Source organism: Paramormyrops kingsleyae, chromosome 5 (genome assembly GCF_048594095.1).
Source record: "Paramormyrops kingsleyae isolate MSU_618 chromosome 5, PKINGS_0.4, whole genome shotgun sequence".
Taxonomy (NCBI): Eukaryota; Metazoa; Chordata; class Actinopteri; order Osteoglossiformes; family Mormyridae; genus Paramormyrops; species Paramormyrops kingsleyae.
The window spans coordinates 37250577-37270214 of record NC_132801.1 but is presented as its reverse complement, the minus strand read 5'-3'; the positions used below and the strand labels follow the sequence as shown (position 1 = coordinate 37270214).

General features: G+C 40.8%; 1 long non-coding RNA gene across 1 annotated transcript; it reads left to right on the top strand.

The window, feature by feature from the left end:
- The first annotated feature begins 556 nt into the window (after window positions 1-556).
- Window positions 557-13577, top strand: LOC140590929 (uncharacterized). The gene is made up of 3 exons (XR_011991833.1): window positions 557-780; window positions 6768-6979; window positions 7100-13577. It is a non-coding gene; the product is annotated as an uncharacterized lncRNA (long non-coding RNA).
- Window positions 13578-19638: the final 6061 nt, after the last annotated feature.

Genomic DNA, 19638 nt, shown 5'->3' with positions numbered 1-19638 from the left:
AATCTCGTAATTGCTGAGAGGTGTGTTTTTGGTGTAACATGAAATGAACCAATGGGAATGGCACCTTAAAATAGCAACGGGCTGGCAATGCGCCCGGCCACGCTTCATTTAATAAACACCACTCCTACGAGCAGAAAGCAGGCAGAAAATCATTCACTGCACATTGGTGAGACAGAGGTAGAGAGAGTGAAATTTCCTGGATTGTTCACATCAGCTAAGATCTCAGGAGTAACTTTACCATCACTGAAGAACATTTATTACACTAGGGTCATCAGGAGGACCCACAGAATCATGAATGACAGGACACAGCCCCGGCACAGCCTATTCACATAGCATCAGATAAACACTACAGGAGTGTGAAATCACAGACCGCAAGAATACAGAGCAGTTTCTACCCACCATGACTCTTGCCCTAACACACATGATTCTGTTGTCACATTCTACCTCCAACCAATGAGATGCTAGTTCTGTACCACCCCTCCCACACACAAACTCAGTGGGCACATGGACTTTGCACAACAACCTGGTCATTTGCACACATCTTTGTTCATTTGCACCAAACCCGGTACATAGAGCTGATGAGTTGTCTACCTCTCATTGCACTATATGTTTATATATGTTCAAGTTATTGGTCTGTAATGCACCTCTGCTAGAAATTCATTTTATTATTAGAGATTGGGGAGGCCTCCCTTATTTCTTAAAATCGAAAATGGCAACCATAGTGAGGATTAATAATTTGATCGGCGAAGGTGGGAATCTCCAGCTAAACACAACAATGTGGTGAGATAAAAACATGATATTCTGAAAAGGCTCATTAATGAGATTTAATTCTTGGCATGTCAGGAAGCTGGCATTTAAGGGACACAATGAGTCAAAACTCTGACAGCAAAGAACATTATAAATGTGCTTTCCAGTTATGACAATGTTTTGGCTTTTGTTGTGTATTTATGCCATGTGGAAAGCACCCTGTAAACTGTATTGGATTAGGTGACCTCAGATTCCATCCTTTAATGTATCTAGTTTGTTTTTTTGTGTGTGGTGGATTTGCTTTGTGCCTTACACATTTTGAGGATTTTTTTTCAGTTGTTATGATTGTTGCATGTCGAACTGAGTAGTACCTGTTTACAAACAGCTTAGTGACTGTACCACACCCCAGCCACACCCCAGCCAGCCGGACGAGGTCCCGTGATTGTAGGGGAGGCTGTGGGATCACACAGGCACCGGCAGAGGAAGTTGTGCAGGGTTGCAGCCCATGTGGAACCTTTATGCTGGGATTGTGCTGGACTAAGTACATGCCGAATGCCTGCTGTACTTTAGTGTAAAAACTTTTGTTATTGTAACTTTTGACTTTTATCCCCAGTGCCGTCTATCTGTGTATTATCTGCTGCAGATTTGGAATAGCATGTACACTTTATTGACAACAGATTTACTTGTTTTACTGTGTGTGGTGGAACTTTTGCTGCTGGATCTGTTTTATATGACTGATATGAGTAACAGTGTGTGGGTCCTGGAAGTGCATTTTTATTTTGTTTATATTTGTATTTTATAAAATATTTGTTAAACAGCTTGACTGGCCATGATCCCTTCCTTAGCAGTGGTAGCATCACGTCGGTGGCAGGTTTGAGAAGTTTGACATTCGCTCTTTCCCTGTGGTCCTAGGTAGTAGCCTAGGATAGCGAAGCTAAGGCTAGGCTTGAATTTATGCGCACGTTTATTTAATTTAGTTCTCTCCACTCTAATGGGAAAGATTCAAAGACATGGGAGATGTAATGTTATCTTTTTGTTGTTTTGTTGTTTTCTTCTTCTATTAACCTATTTTATGCCATTTGCTTAGCAGTGAAACAAATTGTACCACTAGACTACAGTTTGAAAGCTGACTAGTGTAAAGTCTCAAAGTAGGAATAGTCCATTTCACATGGGATCAGGTGCAACTCTGTCTATCCTGAAAACTGTTGCTAAAAATGCAAATAACAGACAGGTTGTTATAATTTAAATTAGATTATCTTATACCCATAAATGTAATTTCTAGTAATTCTGTCTTCGTAGGGCCCCTGCTTTTTGGGGGCCCAAGCAGCTGCCTACACTTGAGTTATAGTACAGTAAGTCCAGGAGCCTCATGTATAAACGGTGCATACGCACAAAAATGTTGCGTACGCCCGTTTCCAAAACGAAACTTGGCGTACCGCTATGCACATTCTCACGACAGCTCCAGACACGGCGTATGCATGTTTTTGTAAACGGACGGCACTCAGTGGCAAGTCATTGCTACTGCATGTGGTTTCCCTTTTTAAACTCACAATCATGACGCTGACTTTACCAAATACACCGACATTAATTATATGTTGTTTACAAATGTACGGCAACGTTAATCAATTTGTAACAATAAAACGGTGCAGAAAATGACAGAACTATTACAACTACCATGGCAACTCTTGTGTTATTGGAAGACATAGCTTATGGAAGAATTAGAAGAGAGCGCGTATTCAGGGATCATAGTGATTTCTTGGTCCATGATGATGACTGGCTTCTAAGTCGATTCAGATTTCCAAGAGCAATGCTTTTCTAGCTATGTGCTGAACTGGGGCTGGCATTACAAAGGCAGATGACGAGGAATTGCGTTATACCTGTTCCTTTAGAGGTTCTGTCCACTCTCGGGTTCTTAGCCACAGGTGCTTTTCAGCTAGAACTTGCGGACCAGGTATTTCTCAGTCAACACTGAGTCGCGCCATGCCAGCTGTATGGGACGGCATAATCCGCTTGTCACCCAGATATATAAAATTTCCTTACACTGTGGTTGAACAGGCAAAGATTAAAGCGCAATTTGCATCGATGTCCGGTTTTCCCAATGTAATCAGAGCCATCGACTGCGCGCACATTGCTATAAAGGCACCTTCAGAGAACAAATTTGCTTATGTGCATAGAAAGCACTTTCACTCTATTAATGTACAAATTATGTGCGGTTCGAACATGCGTCTCATTAATGCATGGGTGTCGCCGGCATTAAATCTGAGGGGGACGTGTCCCCTCACCTTTCATAATTATTTGTTTGAATCACCCCACATTTAACATAAAACATTAGTTTTATGCCAGTGTGTCCTCCCACATTCAAAATTCTTCTGACGCCCCTGCATTAATGTTGTGGCTAGATGGCCTGGCTCATCCCATGATTCGTTCAATCTCAGAAACAGTAGTGTTGGAAACAAACTTGAAAATGGGGTGGTACGTGATGGCTGGCTGCTCAGTAAGAAGATTTTTCCCATTTTATAATTTGGCCCAATTCTGTAAGCTTTGTTTGATTTAACCATTTGACAACTTCTTAGGGGACAGTGGGTACCCACTGAAGTTGTGGCTTCTCACGCCGCTCGCAAACCCACAGAATGAACAGGAGCGGCGTTATAATGCTGCCCCCCATTCTCGGGCTCAGGCGGTGGTAGAGCGCACTTTAGGGCAACTTAAAGGCTGCTGGCACTGCCTGGACCAGACCGCTGGGGTGCCGCTATAAATGCAGTCCGCAAAAAGTGTGTCGCATTGTACACGCATGTAGCGTGTTGCATAATCTGGCACAAAATGGTGGTTTGCCGGTATCTGAACAGCTTAGGCAAGATGAATCTGACCCTGAGCCACCAAATTTTCCGCCAAATGGAACAGCGTTACAACTTCAGTATCACACAGCGTATCATTGAGATGTTTCAATTCATTGGCAATATGAATTTACGATTTCTTTTTGTGACTGCAGCGCAGCTTCAGTCAGCACACGGCCGGATGGTCTCCCCCCCGGTTTCTGAGGCATGGGAATGTGTGCAGCCAGCGCCCAAAGATGTGCTTGGCACAGCAGCACCATCACCGCCTGTGTCGTCCTCGGCACTGGGGGCACCTCTTGCACTATTGTCTGTAAGAATAAACAAACAGAATAAATGAAAGTAACACCGGATCTGCGCCCTACGTGTTATTCATAAACATGCAAGTAATTCAAACAAGTATGGTACGAGAAAAACTCACCTGCGCTGACATCAGCATCCCTCTCACCCGATAAAAGTGTGTCCCCAATCATCACAGCAACTCGTTGCTCAAAGGGTGTGAGATCGAGAATCCCACTACCTCCGCCTGTGCTGTTAAGACTGCTCGTTTTTTCACGTCGATTTTAATGTCCAACCACTTCTTTTTAATTTCGGCCACCATACGAATTTCGGAACCAACACTTTTAATTGACTCCGCCATGCTGTGCCACTCCGTCAACTTTCATTTATTGCTGATGCCACTACTTAAACCACCAAATAATATCACATTTATTTTCTCGATTTCTGTTAACATGACCTCCACTTCGCACTAATCTGGCACAAAATCGTTCTTTTTCCCACGTGGTTTATCCATTGTTGTTTAAGAAAAACAGAACAAAACGAGTATTTATACAGATTTACATATGCAAACATACATAATTATGGGCGGGTCGGGGGAGTGGCTGTGGGCTCGGTCACGTACATAAAATTTCACACTAATTGGGATTTATAAAGGGAATTTGCGTAGATCTGTGCCTATACACAGTTTTATGCATCTGGATTTTTTCTTGCTTATGCACATTCCTAGTTTTGTCCGTACGCCATGTTTTAGTGTGAATTCTATGCACGTCATTATACATGAGACCCCAGATATGGGCTCAGGGGGGGTCAATCCTGCAACGTGAACCCCATAGTCTGTAGTCTGTAAACAATAATAAATGTTTTCACAATTTAATCCATCATGCCCACAAAAAAAGGAAAAAAAACATCTGTGGCCTGTTTTGGGCTCCATAGATACCTTTGGTGTGTCTGTTACAATTATCTAAATAATATGAATGACATGTAAAGACATGAACATTAAGACAAAAGAAATAAAGAAATACAAGTGACCATCTGATTGGCTGGGAAACATTGTGCATTTTGCCATATAAGTGGAATGTGTAATAAGTGAACAGGCATTGTTTCAGAGTTACATGTCACAACAAGGACTCAGAGCATTTTGCCGTATCCCTACCTGTCGCTTCCTGTCATAGCCCTAACAAGCCATGCCTGTTACTCATTCACCCCTCTTGTCAGAGTCCTGCACCAGGTCGGGTACCCGCAGGTACCCGACGGGTACCTGCAGATAGTTGCTGAAACAGGCAGATTTTAATGTTCTGGAATTTTACGGGCGGGTAATTCATTACACACGGGCGGGTAGCAGGTCAATCAAAACAGTATTGTAGCCTGCAAAAATAACATATAAGCGAAAATATCTATGTATTACACTATCATGTACAAATTCTCATCATCACAGTGTGTTCAGTATGTTGGGGGTACCTTATGGTGCTTTCGATTATTTCTCTCCAAGTCGGAACTCGGATGAAAACGTCACGAAAAACGTCACTTCCCGTCGGAAACACGCCTCTTTTATGACGTTGATGTCGGACAAGATTTTGTTGTTCGAGTTGCCCCTGTGACGTAATTTCAACATGGCCGCTTACACACTCAACAGTAATTCTATTTTATAAATCTTTAAAAATGTTTATTTTGTTAAATGTATTAATAGCTATAAATGTAACTGCACGTGTTTGATTTATGACCGTAAACAGTATCCTATCATGCAATATCAGATTTTTACCAGACTTGTTAGTGTCTTTGGTTTGTTTGCCTCTTGAAAAAAGAATATTGTTATGAATGTGTTAAAATATTTTATTAAGCTTTTAATGTGGTTTGACTAGTTCGTGTTTCTTGTTTGTTTGTCTCTCGGAAAAAATTATCTCACTCCAAATCTGCTAAAATATAACGCAACAACACACAGCAGTGTGTTCATGAAGGCAGCCATGTCTGTTCCGAGATGCGGTAGCTCGAACGGGAGATTGTTGGACATGATGTCACTCAACTCGGAATTTCTGAGTTCCGAGAGAAAAACTAACGCACCATTAGAGAACCGCCTCGACAAACATTCACATACACGTCTGAATCCTTGCTGGAGCGTGTCGTCGTGTTCTCTCTTTCACGCTCGTCACAGTATGGATAGCTTAGATCTATCTGATTTGATTTTGTGTTAAACTGACTTTTTTGTTTCAATTCAAAATTCATGTAGGCCTAGCGCTTGTCACGTTGAGAGGTGCATAGAAAAAATAATTGTGTGTAATTTATCACGGGTACGGGCGGAATGTTAACGGGCCCGGGCGGGTGTGGTGCTGTACTGTGCGGGTGCAGGTCTCCAAAAGTGGACCCGTGCAGGACTCTGCCTCTTGTCTTCCTTCTTGTTCCTAACCCTTGTGTGTAAATCATTCTCAACTGCCTCTCGTTAGCCCCTTGTTAGTCTTTTTTACTTAAGTACCTGTCTGTCTCGTCATCCCCAGTCCTGTCATTGACATTGAACCTTCTTGTTGCCTGTGCCCTCCTCTGTGCCAGTCCTCCCATTTCAATCCCTCGTGATCCTGTTTATTTCCAGTCTCTGTTCATTAAGTTCAATGAGCTGCCTTTTTGTTTTGCCACAATGCCTGCCCTTGAGTCTTTAGTTCTTTCTGTCATGACACATTTGGGTAAAAGCACATTTATTAACTTTCACATTTCCTGGTGATCCATCCAGTACTTCTAGAAATTGTGCCGTTTGGTTAATGTGGGATGAGTACGGATTAGAAGCGGCGGGTCTGTCTGGGGAATACGATGCTTTTGTACCGACAGGCCCCCTTTCTAGTTTCTATTGTATTTTTAGTTTTGTGTTTATTGTACTGTGAAGTGTTTCTCCTAAGTGTCTTGTAATATTGTCTCATACTTCAGGTTTGGCACGAAACCACAACCAGTGGGGCAGGATGCAGCTCAGAGGGCTAAACATCTTTGCCTCTGATGGGAATGTTCAAACCCTGCCTTGGCAGAATAGCCACATCTGTGGACCCTTAAGCAAGGCCTTTAACTCTTAGCTCCATGGGTGCTGTTGCAGGTGGCTGCCCTTCACTGCCAAGCTTGCTCTCTCCTATGGAGAGCAAGATGGGGTAAGTGAAAAGAGAAATTCCCACAGGGATCACTGAAGTGTCATAGTTTCATTTCAGTTCTGGTGTGTTTGTGCATACTGGCAATAAAGTGTTCTGTTTACATCTCTTGAATTTCCCCAGTACAGAGGCAGCTCAGGTAGCACAGGGCCCAAGGCAGGAGGAGCAGGGGGTCACTTGGAGGAGGACAGCAGGAGGAAATTTCACACAATTTTCTCAAAAGTTCTCAATGAAATATATGACACTTTCATGCCAAAGTTCCAGAACCTGGTCCCTGGTTAGAAAGCCCTTTGGTCTGGAACTTTTGTAGCTCTTGGACCCTTTTATGTGTTGTTTTCACACCACACAACAGGAACTGAGACCTTTATGGTAAATAAGCATGGGAGATGCAAAAAGTGCATTAAACTTCACACACAACTTCATACGAAACTACACCAAAACCCCACAACAACGGAGGATAAATAAGTTGTTTTGTTAGTCACTGGAGTGATTGATCGTGATCAAAATTGGACACATCCTTTTATTTATATATTTTGCACCCTAGTTATTCTTAATGCATTAAATGTAACTAGGGTACAAAATAATTACATCTGCTGAATTTATGGTCCACTACCTCTCTTTTTCTGCACTTTGCGTAACTTCCATGTTAGCATTGGTGCATGTGGTCAACCAATCAGCAAGCTATTGCGGTATGCTCCACCCCAGTAGTTTGTGTTTGAATGAAAGCACTTAGTTTGGAGAAGGTACTAAAAAAATGGTTCTTCTACTGCCTGTGAACATGACAAAAGTCCCTGGTTCCGGAAAAATGTTCTGCTTCCATAAAAAGTTCCAGTAGTGTGAAAGCACCTAATATTTGTAATATTATCTCCATTAAATTATAAAGTCAACAAGGCACTTGCACCTATATTCCACCATTACTGCAGATGGTGTTTGACCAGCTGGTAAAATCTGCTTTGTCCCTACAGCAGTACTGTGGATTAGAAAGGAAGAGAGTCAGAGATAGAGATGCAAAAATGTGCCTGCCTATTATGGTCTGGTCTTGATCTAATAGAATTTCCTGAGACCCTAGAGAGTGGCGAATGGACTCTCTCCTCCTACCCCCTCCAACTCACTTTTCCATTTACCGGTGTCAGGGATATAATTTCATAACTCGGTGCTTAATTGTGTCCGTAGCGTCCAGAGTTGCCTTCACAAAACAGGAGCGAAAGATGATGGGGAAAGAGGGGTAGAGGGAAAATGCCAAAGCTTTTATTCACTGGCAGTTAAAAGCTCTTCTGCAAACTGCTGTGCTTTGTGAGACAGTCATCTTTGAAAGCAGCCCCCCCATTGCTGGTAACAGATATATCTTTGAAATGGAAACTTTGCATTTAATACACTCTGAACTGCTAAATGTGTTTCCACAAGTGGGAGTATGCAAGTAAAAATAAGGGGTTCTTCAATTAGTCCCATACAGAATACAGCAATTAGTTTCTCCAAACAGGTCCCCAGGGACTCCTAGACAGTCCACATTTTTGCTCCCTGGGAGAAAGCAAAAACGTGGACTTTCAGGGGGTCTCTGAGGACTGGGTTGGGAAACACTGTCGTAGAGAAGTGAAAGAGATTCAATCAAACTGTTTCAATATATGAACAAAGTATTCATATCAAGGGACAATCAAGTACTTTTTTTTTTAATTTGCATTTGACTGATTTTTATACCTCCTGTTGTAAATTAGTTGGGTCAGTGGATAGCATTGGTACTACAGACCTCCAGGGTTAGTAGTCTGAACATTGCCCCTGATTTACACATACTGTATGTAGTTTATATTTTGTGGGTTTCCTTCTGCAGTCCAAAGACATGCAGCTGCGCTAATTGGCATTTCTATATTGCCTATAGCGTATGACTGTGCATATATCATACATATGCACAGGACTGTCATCCTGCACAGGGGGTACCCCTGTCTTATGCCCTATGCTGCCCCTCCCCTGTGTGACCTCCAGGATAAGTAGTTTGAACTTGGAAGGACTTTGTATATCATCTACATTTTAATAGTGTATTTGAGGCATGGCATCAGTTCATAAAAATGTAACTATACTTCAAGCAACAATAGTATACATTGCGCAGTATGCAAGGGATTTTGCAGTGTTGTGTGCCATTACCAATAGAAAAAACTGATACCAAATCTGTATGAAAATAAATATTTTAAACAGACAAACTGCTGTCGACCATCAACCATCCAATGCCACAAATGTTTTTATCAACCTCACGATCAAAGAAGTTCTTTTGAAATGGACAACCAATTGATGGGAGTAAAACAAAAACATGCTATTCAAGACAAATGTAGAAAGCTGGTTAATTATTTGTATTCATGCTTTGATTATATGTGTCTGATCATTCTTACCTTTGATTTCATTTTGTAATTATTACAAAACAGACCTGCTTGCCTGCTAGCTCACATCCGAACTCGAGTTCATTTGTATTTGTCACTTACATTGACAAGAGGAAGACAGCTGGGCAAAAATGGGAACTGGGCTTGGCAGGGGGCTCATATAAGCCCCAGGAAGTGGGGCTTGAACCCAGGGACACAAGCTGCCCCCCCCCCCCAGGCTGTGGGAGGCCAGCAGAACCAGTTGGAGCCAAGAGGATGACGGGGCTGGGGCCGAGTGGTGCTGTAGTACAGGGAAAGGGGGGCGCTGCCAGGACCACAGCGCAGGGGGCTGAGAGTGAAGGAGAACCTGCAGGGTGAGGATAGGGAAAGGGGCAGGAACAGGAACTGGAGGGGCCCAAGGGCCCTGAGGGGCTGGCACAGCAGCTGCGAATGGAGTTGCCCCCATCTCCATCTCTGGGAGACCAAGACAGCCAGCCCTCTTCTTGGACCCCTGTTGATACCAGAGGCCACCTCAGCACAGGGGACATAGGTGGTTCAAGCTCAAGATAGGAACCAGGGTCCACGGTGCAGGACTCAGGGCCAGACCAGAGGGGTCCCACTCTAGGTCATTTGGAGGGTCCTCTCTGGGTTCACCATCTCTGAGCTGGTGGCAGAGAGAGAGTCAGGCTTGGGGCTGGTGGTCAGTGCAGGGTCAGGCTCAGGGCTGTAAGCCAGTGGGCAAGCAGCAGGCAGGAGCTGACTAAGAAATAGCTGCAGGTGAGCAGCAGGCAGCAGGGACCTCTGAAGACGAGCAGAGCACAGCCAGGATGTCGGGTGGGAAGCAGAGCTCGATCGGCACCTCTGGAGGCAGGTGGTGTTGAACTGGGACTTCCGGGATTAAGCAGAGCAGGGCACTTCCAGGAAGGCAGAGGCCCCATCGGGGCTGGGCGCTAGCAAAGCGGCAGAGGCTAGCATGATGGACACCACTGACAGCAGGCCAGGCTCAGTGGGCATCTCTGGAAACCGGTGGAGCTCATTGGGCACATCAGCGAATGGGCCAGAGCACCATGGGAGACCAGTTGAGCTCAAACACGCCTGGAATCAGGTAGAGCTCTGGACAGACTGGGATACCTTGGAAAACAGGTGGGGGGGTTCATTTGGGATCAGAACAGGTTCAGCAGGGATCTCACCAAGGACAGGTGAAGGAGCAGCAGCATCTCCTGGGCAGGGGGTTGGGGAACCTGCTAGCCTTTGCCACATTTTTTTTCCTGCGCCCAGCTACAGCAGTAAGAGCTGCAAAGAGTTGTGAGCCCCATGTAACTCAATCAGCAGACAGAGGATCTCCACCACGTCTTGGGGGTCTGAGCCAGAGATAAGCAAGAAAACCTGTCGGTCACCGGCTGGAGGAAATCCGCCGCTTTAAGAAAGGATGTTTCCCAGGGACTTTGGAACCCCCTCAGTCTCTGGGGCACTCTGCCAGATGAATAGATCCCCATTAGCCAGAGCAGGGGTGCAGGCCACCAGGAATGTTGGGGAGTCTGGTAATTATGTCACATCAAGGGCAAGGACAGAGGCGAAAACAGACATCGGGGGGGAAAAAATTCAAAAGGATACTGCAAAGCAGATAGGGCAAATGAAACAGACCACGAGGGGACAAAACAGGGAGAGGAGAAACAGGCAGGAACTCAAGGCACAGAGCACACACAAGTAGGAATGACCAGACTGGGGAGTTCACGACAGGGAAGCACTTTATACATCACTAACGAGGGCGCATAGGAGAGGCAGCTGGGGTGATCCACACGAGGTCTGTAATCAGAGGTAAGATTAAACAAGCAACAGGTGTGGATTGTTAGAACCACACGAGGGATAGAACGAGGAGGAAGGGATACGCAGCATGACAATATGCATGATATGGAACACTTGCTATTATTATTTTTATTATTATTTGGGACTGAAAGGACTGAGCATATGGGAGAAATGGGTTTGGATCAAAGCATTCGCAGAACACTCTAATGAGTACCATAGACCAAACTGGCTGAGTGGTAAAAAGATCTGTGCTGATGCAAAACTGCATTCCACAGTCTCATATGTCTTCTTGAATTACAAAATAGAACTCAACACTAGTTCTTCTATTCTGTTTTGATGTTACTTCCTCACCAGCATATGCATTGCACTTACACTTGGATGTGCTGCACAGTTACTGTATGAAACAGTGTTCCATAGCTACAAATTGTGAGCGAACAACGAAGGCAGGATTGTCTTTCTTTCAGTGTTTTCAAAGCTTTCTTTGAGAAACAGTGGAAGCAGATTGTTATCAGCAAGAACATAGGGGAAATGTGAATCAGTAAGCATCTTGCAGTACAGCCCTATTTAATCTCTATTCTCAAGCCGAAATCGAAACTTCAGTTTAAAAAATGGCCTCTGTGTATTTCTGATGGTTAAATTATATATATTTTTAAAGTTAATAATACACTCAAATGTTGTTTGTACACATCACAGAATTTGTTTTGAATTTTTGGTTTGCAATAAATTATTTGCTTGTTCAGTGAAATGATTGTAAAGCTCACATAGAATGTTATAGAGAAATACAGAGGTTGGCCACTTTAACTGAAAACCAGGCAGCCACTTTATTAAGTACACCTGCTCCTTAATTCCGACGCTCTGTTCTACCAACAGAGAATTATGCATCTGTGACTTAATACATTTATACACAGTAAGGGTCAAGAGGTTCAGTTACTGCTTAGTAAGGCCTCGTTCACACGGACGTCTGTACCAGGCGTTTTTCTGGCGTTCGTGGCGCCAGGTGAGCGCCGACCGTTTTTCTGCTCATTGGAGCAAATCAAAGCATCCACACGGGCGTTCAGCACTGGCGTTCGGCCGGCTACGCTTTCAGGTGGCGTCAAATAAACGCTGCATGCAACGTTTTCTTGGCGTAAAATCCCTGACGAACGCGAGGAAAATGACGCTATTGCGTTTACATGGCGTTCGGTTAGCGTTCTGGATGACCGAATATGTCCCATGATTCTGTACGACAACTGCGAGAAACCACATTTTACGGAAAATGTGATACTTGTAATATCGGTATTGGACCAGCAGTGAATTAATCAGCTGCTGGTACAATACCAATATTACGAGTAACCCAACCGAGTAACCCAACCCAACTGGTGCTAATATTGTCGCTTAAAATACCAATTTAAAAAGCTCAGTAGGCAACTGGAAATCTGGACATCTGTAAAGAAAAACTCACAAAATCACAAAAAAAATGAAAATGAAAGACGGAAATTATGCACGTTTTGAAAGTAATTTTTAAGTGTAAAACTAGAACTTTACAATGTGATTTCGTCATCTTGTTTAAATTTTGAAATATACATTAGAAACCTTAAGAGTAATTACTGCCCCCACAGGTAAATACACGAAACTACAGATTGGGCATCAGGCTGGTGTTAAACAGCGTCAAGCGAATGCCAGTGAAACGCCAATCGAACGCAGCTACAAAACGCAGGAAAAAATGGCGATCAGAGGGCGTTCGTTTCGAACGTCCATGTGGATGAGGCCTTAATCTTCAACATGACCCAAACAGTTTTTTCATGCAGTTTAGTATCTAGAGTTTTCAGAGGATGGTGCAATAATATAGTTTTGGATAATAAATCTAGAACCGCATTCTGAGTGTGAAATTATTCATCTTAATTTCTTATGCTTTAAGTACTGCAATGTTATTTGTTTTTGCTATATAATTTGTATAGAGTGACAATATTATATAAACAGCCCATAAATATTTGTTTGGTGTGGTTTGTGGGTTTTTTGCTTGGTTATCTCCACATTCAGTTCAAAGACATGTTTTGCATATCAAATAAAATATAAATCAGCATACAATTAGCCATATTGTAACAGTTTGCTCATTTCCTTTGATGCCATGTATGCATTATAACAATTAATGTATTGCAAAGGTTATAGTTTGTTTTCTAAGATTTGTTTTCCTTTTGACGTTTTCTTCAGTCTCACACAGTGCAGTACAGTAAGCTCAGGTCCACTTGCACAGGCCACCTGCAATCACTTTGTCATGGGGTCATTCAGCTAACACTGGAGGAAAAGAATGGCAAAACTGCAACACCAAGAATAACTTTATTTAATGAATCCCAGTGTTCTCCCTTTGGAATGCTGCAATTCTTGATTTGAACAGCTGAGCAGAGAAACTCTAAAACATGGTTTGAATTTGCAAAATGCATAGATCCTAGTTGCTAGTCCCCCCCCCCCCCTCCCCAAAAAAAAAAACAAGAAACCAAAAACTAAAAAGAGTTTCTGAAATCAAATCTCTCTGTGTCAATGGCTTCAGTAGTTCAGTTTCAAAATGACATTGCCTAAAAAATTCCCTAATAACCTGAGGGAATGTAATCAAGGGACCATTATGACCACCAGTGTCAGAGGTTGTGATCTCAACAAGACTAAGAAACAAGATATTTAACAACTGTTTTTATGTAGACCAAACAGAGGCTATTTAGAACAAATTTTATACTCAGGGATATTTAACATCGTATGAAATGGAGTGCCTATAATTTTGTTGGCTAAATGATTAAAAGAAATGTTTATTTGATATGAGTTTATATCTTTCATATTTTAGATATTTTTGTTGCAATGAAAAAGAATATTAATATTAATAAATATTATCTCATTTTATAGTTTATATACTTTGGCTGATATTAAGTGACTCGGATGTTTTAAGTGTAAATTCCTGCCATGTCATAGGAATAACATTTTTGTTTCAATGTTATGTTACTGATTGCTGTGTCATTATTTGGGAACAGGGACTGTACCTCTGCATTTCATCTTGATGTGTTTACTCCAAAAAGGAAGCCTGAGGCTTCACATTTAAAGGTTGAGCAAAAGTGTTTCCCTCTGCTAGTGAAACCAGCTTGTATGCTTAACAGTGCGGTACATTTTCAAAGAGTTTTCCTTCACATACATCCCCTCTTTTGGTGTTTCACACTGAAGGTGAGACTGACATTGTGAAAGATTTTAAATGACTTTACACTACGTTAAATATATTCCAATATATGACTCAATAACATATGACACTTCCAGCTGGTAATTTATGCATTGTGCAAATATTAAAAGCATAATAAATACTAGTGAGGTAACATAATTTCTAAATTTTAGTTGCTGCATTTATAAAGCCAGACTAACTAGGAGATTATCATTTAAATTACTGCTTTAAATTACAATTTATAAAGCCTAGAACTGGATGACAAACTAAGATTGTGAAGCTTAATTTTTCTTGTAAATTGAGGACAAGGACCAGAACTTTGTACTGTACTTATGCAAATGGAAATGTCCTATTTAAAGAATAAGGCCGTTAAGGTCAATGTAGACTGTAGCTGACTAAATTTAGACAAAAAGCTTAAATTGAAATATATGGATTCTAAGAGACTGGTTAACAGATCATACATCTGTAAACCTTAAGACCTAAAATAGAATAGAATAGAATAGAATAGAATAGAATAGATAGGCTTCGCACCCCCCGCGACCCAGAAGGATAAGCGGGTTGGAAAATGGATGGATGGATAGAATATAATAGAATCTATATTGCCATGGGGCTGATGGAATTAAAAAAAGAGTTATAGACGGTTTGTTGGCTTTAAGATATTGAATAAACTGTGAAATACCACGTACTGTGTTACTGATTTGTTTTCCTGGGGAATAACATGTGACTATTTATTTAAGAAGCAGGAATAAGAAAGTCCAAATAATCACATTTGTAACTCTAATAACAACCATGAAATTATTTTTATACTTAATATCACATCCTCAGAGAATCAAAGATAAAGAACAAATCCTAAGCACCATTCATGGGATGATGTAATACTGCATAATTTCAAATATTCTAGTAGTTCTTCAGGGATATGGTAGAGATTTGGTAACAGTACAAGGAAGCACCTGATTAAATGAATGAGACCTTTCACCATTTCTGACAGACATGGCAATAAGGATAGTCTTTCATTTTTTGTTTTTGTTCTAAACATCGCAAATCCAGAAAGTGGGAACTCCAGAGCACCCGCCCAGGAGGGTGGGAAATTAAATCTGACATGTGCTTTCAGGTAAACCGCTACATCAGCTGCCATAATGCTAACCATCACTCTTCTCTGACCTTCTGAATTAGAAGCTGTCAGAACATCCAACTCATGAAAAAACCCCATCTGGGGTTTAAAGGAATACATGGTGCAGCATGTGCCGGGCAGAATTTTTAACTAAGCTAACTCACTGGAAAGCCATAGCTACAAGAACAATAAATCGCAACTGGCATCTACTTATTCACTGGTTCTAGGGATCACAACCAACAAGCAAACATAACTGAGTTGAAATGATGGGGTTTCGGGTCATTTTAGGTGCTAGTCCCATATACAAATCCAGATAAGTTTACATGTGAAAAAAATGCACATGATTTGTTGGCAGTTTTTACTATCCAAAGTGCGGGCATCTATTCTCTTGTTATTGAAAGTATTATTTTGCCCTGAATGTGTTTTATACATATTTGTTTGTATTTTTATGTGACGAAAAGGTTCTTTTTAATGAAATTCAGACATTTATCACACTTTAAATAATACTCAGGTTTGGTGTCACACTTCTCTTTCTGCCATATGCATTTTGGGGGCAGAGCAAAACAAAAGGACACTCATAACTGATAAGACTGTAAACACTAAACAGTAATAAATTATAAACAATCGTTTAGGACTAAATGAAATTCCAAATCAGATTTGATGTTTTCAGGATGTGCAGGATGTTGTTGCAATGTGAACTTCATTAAAATCCTGAGGTCATCCAGAAAAAGAATAAAACACAAGTTAAAACACCAGTAATTTTGGCTTATGGCGATTGAAAGAACAAAGAATCTTGTCCTCAAGTACAGTAACCCACCTAACATAAGCTACAATGTGAAGTTAATTATAAACAGTGGTGCATAATTCTGATCTAGTAGGTAAAAATCCTGACCAAGAATGTTTCAACCAACTAGTTGAGTATAAAGAGTCACAGCTAGAGTACTCAAGTGGCTGGTTGAAACAATATCTTGGTCTGGATTTTTACTTTCTGAACTGAGCTGTCCACCTCTGATTATAAAAATGTGAAGGGTATCCATAGATGTATAAGTGATTCAGTATATTAACAAGAAGGACTAACTGTCATTAAAAGGTTTACAGCTAAGATTTTGACATAGAACAGTGATACTTTATTAATCCCTGTGGGGAAACACTCTTTTCACCTACCCTATGTTGTTCACCTTGAGACACGCATGTAGGTGACATCAAGCTTGGTGGGGTGGTGGGGAAGAAATCGCAGTACAGGGTCAACTAGTGTGGAGCTGGGGGGTTAAACTCCCAAGGATATCTGACTGCTCTGCCAAGATGAGGGCTCAAACCAACTGAGATTTAGCCCAGTGAGCTACATGCCACCCCACAGAGGGGTTCAGGATCTGACAAAGTAATATTATTGCATATACAAGTAACATGCATAGTATTTATGTGATTATTAAGTAACAAAATAGGACAATAATATCAATATACTGTATAATGGTATCTTCAGTATTTGAAAATGCAATTCTTCAGAGCAGATTTTTAAGTCATTGACAAAAACAGATACAAGAAGCCTGGACAGGCATACTCTTGAAAAATCTTTGTGGAAATTTCATTAGAATTAATTAGAATCAATTGCACTGTAAATCTGGGAATACTGTCCCTTCTGCCCAAGGCTGTGGAAATAAAATCCTTGTGAAATATTGTGATTATATCAGATGTTCACAGAGCTGAACATGAAATGGCTAAACCTAGTGGATGGGAAAAATTATATTCCCCCCAAGGATCTGTAACTATGCATTCTTTTCAAATCCCACATGTTTGGATAACCATCCTTTACAACAAAACCAGGATACATTTTTCAGGCTGTCAAAAAGACTTTAAGTCAAACATTTATTTTGTCTGTCTCTTGTTATCACTTGCAATTAGCAAGCATTAATGCAGACAAAAAAAGAGACTGAAGTTTTATGGCTGGGTTCAGGCTATAATAGACAGGAAATACAAACAAGATATGGTCCTGCACATTGGAGACTGGAATATCATGGAATGGCCAGGCCCCCCAGTAAATATGTGGCCACCCCAGTTGTCATCCCTCTCCAAATAATAAAAACAAAACATGAGGCATTTAATTCTGTAAGTAGCTGCCCAACCCGTCGATCAGTTGATCCAGGTAAGTCTCCAGCTCAATTGTGAGATGGTTAATAAATAATACTTGCGATCAGCAAAATGTACTTAACCCTGTGGTTGGCAAAATATTACTCCATTGCCAACCCATTGAAACCATTAGGCCTATTCTTGCCACCCCATTGTACAAGGTCTGGCTCTGCCCCTGTGTACAAAAAACACGTGGAAACAGAGAGCATCTAATCAGATTCGGCAAATCCATCACTGTTTTCATTACCAATACATTCTTCATGTGACCAAAGTAAAATATTTTCATCAGGACAACATTGTAATTGTAGGTACTATTCAGTTTGTTCATATAGCAATTGTAAGTGATGCAAGACTTTTTAAACATTTACTTTATTTATATTTAAAACAAAACATGCTTAAATAACATGAAACAAAATCATAATAGCAAAAACAATGTAGTCTTGGCCAAAGACTGTATTGCTGTCTCCCTAGAGCGCATTCTTCTCTTCTCAGAAAACAACAACATTGAAATAAACTGAAATCAGGTAACAATACAGGGGGTTTCACAGGTCCATACCATTATAATGTTGAAATAACCATATGCACAATAGAACTATTTGCATGAAGTTATTTATATAAAATAAATTCTCAGGATAAATCTTCTGTAATTTTCCTAATTACGGGTCTTACAAAAATAGACTACATTCTCAATGCCAAATAATGGAATAACTCGATGGCCTGGGACAGCTTGAGAAACAAATTAACTATTTATGTGTAGCTGAAAAAGTACAACAAGACCGACTTCCAACTAATGACCTGGGGAATATACCTATTACTTTCAAGGAAACCAATCTGAGATGCTGGACCTCCTTGATAGAGAAGCATCGCAAATGTGGACAGAATTCAAAGAAATCATTTACAAAGGTCTATACCGAGACACCCAACCAAGATATTTTTGTTAGGTCAGGTGCAAGAAAAAACATTCAATTCCTGGGATCACTACAAATGTACAAGATTGATTCAGGAAAGCCCAATGAATGAAAGACATATTTGGTAATGTACAACAGATAATTTAAAAAGAAACACCAAAAGGAGGTCAACATGTGCTTCATTGATTACAACAAGTCTTTGATGTTGTGGTGACATTTGTAACCATTTTCCCAGGAAAATGGGTGTACTAGAGCATCTTGTTGTCATTATGAAGTACATATACAATTGAAAAGAAGCCACAGTCAGGGCAGAATATGAAGAAACTGACTCGTTCCAGATTGGTAAGAGACAAGGCTACATATTATCACTAGACGCATTCAACTTGTATGTGGAACTTATAATCAGAAAAACTGGAATGGAAGAAATCAACTATGCAAAAGGGGAATAAAACATCAAAAATCAAATATGCAGATGTCACCACATCTGTAGTGGAAAGAGTTAAAGTACAGATTGAAAAGATGGCAGTTAACTTTAGTGTTGATGGTGAAGACATAGAGATTATTGACAGCTTTAATACAATCATCATCACCATCATCATCATCTTTATCCAGCAGTCAAGAAAATTATTACAGACTGGCGATTAGCACAGTTATGAAAAAGCACCTAGAAAAGCATGCATGAAAGCTGCAGATGTATGTAGAAGAGCCGGTGCATTGGAAAAGACCACGCTGTTTTGAAAGAACTGAAAGTAATTGAGATAGAGGGTAAACTGCTGTTACAGGATAGATTGGTATGTTTTAACTAAGACTTTTTTCCTAAAACCTATTCACAAAGTGGCTGAGAGCAACTTTTAGTTAGGAAAAAAAGCCAACTCCTAAACTAAGAGTAACGTCAGTTCTCATGCACAAGCTTGCCTGCAATAACCATGGGGATTGGTTGATGAGATGCCTGTATGTGCTGGTGAAAATGTACATGCAACATCCCATTAACACAGATACAGTGGAAACCGCTTATAGTGATCCTGGTTATAGTTATCAACCACTTATATGGATCAAAAAGCTTGCGACAGAATCATTCCAGTATAAATACTGTTTAAATAATTTGCTTGTAGTAATCGTTTATAATTCACTTATGGTAATCGCTTATAGGAAGTTTTTGGTCTCATAAATTTTATGTACAGTACAATATTATA